The following is a 6,173-nucleotide window of genomic DNA, read 5'->3' on the forward strand; positions in this document are numbered from 1 at the left end:
CCCAGATTGCGGTCTCTACGATGGCGGAACAAAGACACCAGACCTCAGAGTCCCTCGTCGTTCCTGTACTTCTTCTGTGGTGGTGTTTTACGTCAATGCCCCCCTTAAAGGTCATTACCGCCACCTATCTCACTCCATCCGCTCGTCTCCTATTGACTAACCGTGTTAGTATATTACAGCCTCTCGTTGTGTCCCCAGCAATCTTTTATGTCCCTCATCATAATAGGAATATTTAGTGACTCATAGCTTCCTACCCAGTCCCCGCCTGTTAAACACATTAATTTCTGGTCACAGATGAAGAACAGTAAACTCCTAATCCTATCATACAGTTGTATATCCCTCCTTAAATGTGAGTGTATTCAAACAGTTTTGTGTTATTGTAACAGAAATGTCCTTAAACGTAAGGCATTAAACCTCACATTGGGGTTGTAACCTGCATATGACTTTTTTTCTCATGTACAGGTATTATGAGTCTCAGAGCTGTCCCGGCAGACATTTCAACATTGAGACAACGTTGAGGCAAAATTATAATTATGGTTGAATAACCATTGGATTATATTTAGATTTTGAAAGGTGAATCAACGTTGAGGGGGCTGTGTTTTTTTTCAACCTTGCATTTATGTTGATTTATGTTTTTTTATCAACTTTGCATTTATGTTGATTTATGTTTTTTTTTTTTTTATCAACCTTGCATTTATGTTGAAATAACTGTTGATTTTGAAAGATGAAAAACTTCGAAATTGCAACAAAACCTGTTAAAAAATGGCTGTGTACCAAACTGTGAGTGAACAGACTCAGATCCATAGACTAGTTGCGATACAGGAAATACCTATTGCTGAAGTACAGAGGTGAAATGGGATCTATGGAAGCTCAGATCAGGGAGCTAAGGAGTCCGGGTCAGGTGTTGGAGCCGATGGAGAGGGGGAGGAGGCAGAGATGTCCTCAGGGGGTTAATCCGTTAGCGGCTGCAGGTGGATCTAAACAAGGAATGAGATGGAATTAGTAATTAAGAAATCACCAATTTAGAGCTTATAGTGTCGATACTGACTGGTCAGGTAGCATGACGATGTGGACGCTCTGGTGTCCATATGCCGTCTGGTTGACTAGCCGTGCTTGTTGCTCTTTTGTCATCCACCAAAATCCACCAATGTCTACTGTCAAACTACAACATATACGTAACAAACTAAGCATTTATCATAAGAAAAACACAAGTACATAAATTAATGAACGACAGGAAACAAAGGTAAAATAATCATATCTTACTGGCTGCACACGCACATAAGAGGAAAAAGAAACATCAAATACATCAAAACATACTATATGTTCAGACAGAACATGTGAAATTTTGTTAAAGTAAACTAGCGTTTATCAAACCAATTTACCACTATAATCCCACATGCAAAACAAGTTACCGCCATTATAAACAAGAACCAAACCTGAAAATCACATGAGACCACGAATGAACAAACTGGGCAAACACTGAAAGAAACAGCACCACCTGGCTGCTGGAAGACAAAGTGGAACTGAAACACTCAGCCCACGGAATCTCCCCGTCAGGCGTCCTCCCGGGGTCCGGCGCGACCCCAGCCCCCTGTACCTCCCCGTCCCTCGTCCTCCCGGGGTCAGGCGCGACCCCATTTTTTTTGTTTTTTATTTTTCCTTCTCCTTTCCTCCCTTCTATCTCCACCCGTGCCACAGGCCCACTGATGATGAACATGATGATGATGATGATGAACATGATGATGAACACGATGATGATGATTCGTGTACAGCAGAGGCTTGCGCCCTTAGTCGCCGTCCAGCTGGGTGTCGGTCAGGTACGCTGTGAATCTCTCGCAAACTTCTTTGCATCTGTCGCGGTGTCGTCTCCCCGCGCCGGCACAGATGACGCATCGCTTTACGTTTAGCAGGTAACATTTGCCACCGCTGGCAAATAAGAGCGCGTGCGGAAACGCCACCATGCCGTGGGCGAACCTGAGTTCGCCCAGGTCCAAGGCCAAATGATCCGTTGGCAGGTGGCGGTGTTTGTAATGAGCCTTGACACGAGCACACCGTCCGTCGCTGGCCAGGATGTGTTTGTCCAACAAGGCCCTCCAGGCACCCTCAGCGGACAGAGCGTTTCCACACAAACAGTCGCACTCCAGACCTTCGTCTAGGCCTCCTTCCGGGTCTGGGAATCCGCTATGATCCAACGGGCACGGGGTTCCCTCTTCTTCTACGCGAAGGCGCAGACAGTCTGTGGTCCGCTCGAGCCTCGGCTCGAACACAGCGCAGTCGTCGGTTTGCAGGTCACCTTCTTGAGAGGCCATAGCGTTGGAACCTTTCGACGAGACTGTGGATAAACGCTCGTTCCAAGCTTGTCAGGAGAAGTGGTACTGCGATGTATTCTCTCTGCGACTTTTAAGGTTCGCCGCACCTCCCTCCCCCGCACACAGGCACCCAACCCAAAATCTGAACCAGCGAGGGATCCTCCAATCGGCTCATCGTCATCTCACCGCCAGACAACTCCTCCTGAACCGTCCTCCACTTTGTCCAACGTGGAAAAAGTCCTCCGACCCGGGCAATTTATTCCCACCAGGAGGATCCTCCAACTCGGAAAAATCCTGGGAAACCTGGGAAATCGAGGGCAAACTTGTGTAAAGTTGTGTAAAACTGGAAATGAGGCGGCGACTGATCAATAGGTTCCGCCGCAGCGCTCCTCACATTGAGACTGGTGGAATAGCGTTGACACAGTAGCGCAGACCTCCATGCCCGCAGCAGCCACGCTCCCCATACATGTAAAAAATATATATATTTCACCACCCCGTGAACACCGCGTCCTCCCGGGGTGTCTGACGTGACCCCACACGCGCGCGCACACACACACACACACACACACACACACACACACACACACACACACACACACACACACACACACACACACACACACACACATTATTTGAATATTATCATATTATGAGGGAGAAAATAAAGACCAAATAAGCAAAACTTTTGATTAAATACTAAATATTTATTAAATATAAAACAGTAATCAAGGAAAGGGGTACACAATGCATTCATATGCACTCATATTCATATTCATATTAAAACCTCAGAGAGACCGAAATCATCTCACCACCAGAGAACTCGGGAACCGTTCTCCACTTTATCCAACGTGAAAAATCCTCCAACGTGGCAGTTTATCCCACCGGAAGGATTCCTCCAACGTGGTGAAGATTCCTCCAACTTGGAAACTTGGTGTTTGTCTGTGTGCTTTCACCTGCAAATTATTTCACCACCACCCTCACGTCCTCCCTAGGTCCAACACGACCCCATGCGCCGCACACACACACACACACACACACACCCACACACACACACACACACACACACACACACACACACACACACACACACACACACACATACACACACACACACACACACAGATTGATTATTATATATACCACTCTATTCTCACCCTCCGCGGGTGGTCTCATCCACTTTCCAAGCTCGGGTCCTCTACCAGAGGCCAGGGAGCTTGAGGGTTCTGCGCAGTATCCTTGCTGTTCCTAGGACTGCACTTTTCTGGACTGAGATTTTGGATGTTTTACCAGGGATCTGTTGTAGCCACACCTCCAGTTTGGGGTTCACAGCCCCCAGTGCTCCGATCACCACAGGCACCACTGTGGCCTTCACCTTCCAAGCCTTCTCCAGTTCTTCTCTGAGCCCTTGGTATTTCTCTAGTTTCTCATGTTCCTTTTTTCTGATGTTGCCATCGCTTGGTATTGCCACATCCACCACTACGGCTTTCCTCTGCTTTTTATCCACCACCACAATGTCTGGTTGGTTCGCCATCACCATTCTGTCAGTCTGGATCTGGAAGTCCCACAGGATCTTGGCTCGCTCGTTCTCTACCACCTTGGGAGGTGTTTCCCACTTTGACCTTGGGGTTTCCAGTCCATACTCCGCACAGATGTTCCTGTATACTATGCCAGCCACTTGGTTATGGCGTTCCATGTATGCTTTCCCTGCCAGCATCTTACACCCTGCAGTTATGTGCTGGACTGTCTCAGGGGCCTCTTTGCACAGTCTACACCTTGGGTCTTGTCTGGTGTGGTAGATCTGGGCCTCTATGGCTCTGGTGCTCAGGGCCTGCTCCTGTGCAGCCAGGATGAGTGCCTCTGTGCTGTCCTTCAGCCTGGCCCTTTCAAGCCATTGGTAGGATTTGTTGAGATCAGCCACTTCAGTTATGTTCCGGTGGTACATCCCGTGCAAGGGCTTGTCCTCCCATGATGGTCCCTCTTCCAGCATCTCATCCTCTGTTCTCCACTGCCTGAGACATTCACTCAGCACGTCATCTGTCGGGGCCTTATCCTTGATGTACTTATGGATCTTGCATGTTTCATCCCGGATAGTGGCTCTCACGCTCACTAGTCCTCGGCTTCCTTCCTTGCGGCTAGCGTACAGTCTCAGGGTGCTGGATTTGGGGTGGAACCCTCCATGCATGGTGAGGAGCTTTCGTGTCTTAACATCTGTGGTCTGTATCTCTTCCTTTGGCCACCTTATTATTCCCGCAGGGTATCTGATCACTGGCAGGACGTAGCTGTTTATTGCCCGGGATTTGTTCTTGCCATTGAGCTGGCTTCTTAGGACTTGTCTTACTCGTTGGAGGTATTTGGCTGTTGCCGCATTCCTTGTTGCCTGTTCAAGGTTGCCGTTTCCCTGTGGTATTCCAAGGTACTTGTAATTGTCCTCAATGTCTGCTATTGTTCCTTCTGGGAGTGAGACCCCTTTCTGTGTGGATTACCTTGCCTCTCTTTGTCACCATCCTCCCACATTTCTCGAGCCCGAATGACATCCCAATGTCCGAGCTGTAGATCCTGGTGGTGTGGATCAGCGAGTCGATGTCTCGCTCACTCTTGGCGTACAGCTTGATGTCATCCATGTAGAGGAGGTGACTTATGGTGGCCCCGTTCCGGAGTCGGTATCCATAGCCAGTCTTTTTTATTATTTGGCTGAGGGGGTTCAGACCTATGCAGAACAGCAGTGGGGACAGTGCATCTCCTTGGTATATGCCACATTTGATGGATACTTGGGCAAGTGGCTTCCCATTGGCTTCAAGGGTGGTTCTCCACAACCTCATCGAGTTTGCAATGAAGGCCCTTAGAGTTCTGTTGATGTTGTACAGCTCCAAGCATTCAGTGATCCATGTGTGTGGCATTGAGTGTCACTGTGGCTTGTAGTCGATCCAGGCTGTGCACAGGTTGGTGTGTCGCACTCTGCAGTCTTGGGCGACTGTTCTGTCAACCAGGAGTTGGTGTTTGGCTCCTCTGGTATCCTTACCAATGCCCTTCTGTGCTTCGCTCATATATTGACCCATGTGCCCACTTATCTTAGCTGCGATGATGCCTGACATGAGCTTCCATGTTGTGGAGAGACAGGTTATTGGCCGGTAGTTGGATGGGACTGTACTCTTTGAGGGATCCTTCATTATCAGGATTGTTCGCCCTTCGGTTAGCCATTCAGGGTGAGTCCCATTCCTTAGCAGCTGGTTCATTTGTGCTGCCAGGCGCTCATGGATTGCAGTGAGCTTCTTTAGCCAGTAGGCGTGGATCATGTCAGGGGCCAGGTGCTGTCCAGTTTTTCATACTCTTTGTTGGATGTCTGCCACTGTGATAGTCACTGGATTCTGTTCAGGGAGGTTGCTGTGATCTTCCCTCAGATCCACCAGCCACTGTGCATCGTTGTTGTGTGATGCCTCCCTCTCCCATATCTCTTTCCAGTACTGTTCAGTTTCCAGCCTTGGTGGGTCTGCTCTGCTGTTATTACCCTGCCATTGAGAGTACACTTTCGCAGGTTGTGTTGCGAACAGCCGGTTTATTCGTCTGGCCTCGTTATCTCTGGTGTATCTCTTTAGGCGGCTGGCCAAGGCTTGTAGCCTTTGCTTGGCAGTTTCGAGTGCTTCAGGTATGGGCATCTGGCTGTACCTCTTAGGCATTGGTCTTTTCATTGCACCTCTCTGGGCCTCTGTCATTTGGCTCACTTCCCTCCAACCTTCGTTTCCATGGTGGGTATTGTTTCTCAACGCAGCAGTTTATCCCACCAGAAGGATTTCTCCAACGTGGTGGGAAAAAAAATCATCTAACCTGGGTTCGTCCAACGTGAAAAATCCTCCAACGCGGCAGTTT

The sequence above is a fragment of the Betta splendens genome, chromosome 9 (genome assembly GCF_900634795.4).
Source record: "Betta splendens chromosome 9, fBetSpl5.4, whole genome shotgun sequence".
In the NCBI taxonomy this organism is placed as follows: domain Eukaryota; kingdom Metazoa; phylum Chordata; class Actinopteri; order Anabantiformes; family Osphronemidae; genus Betta; species Betta splendens.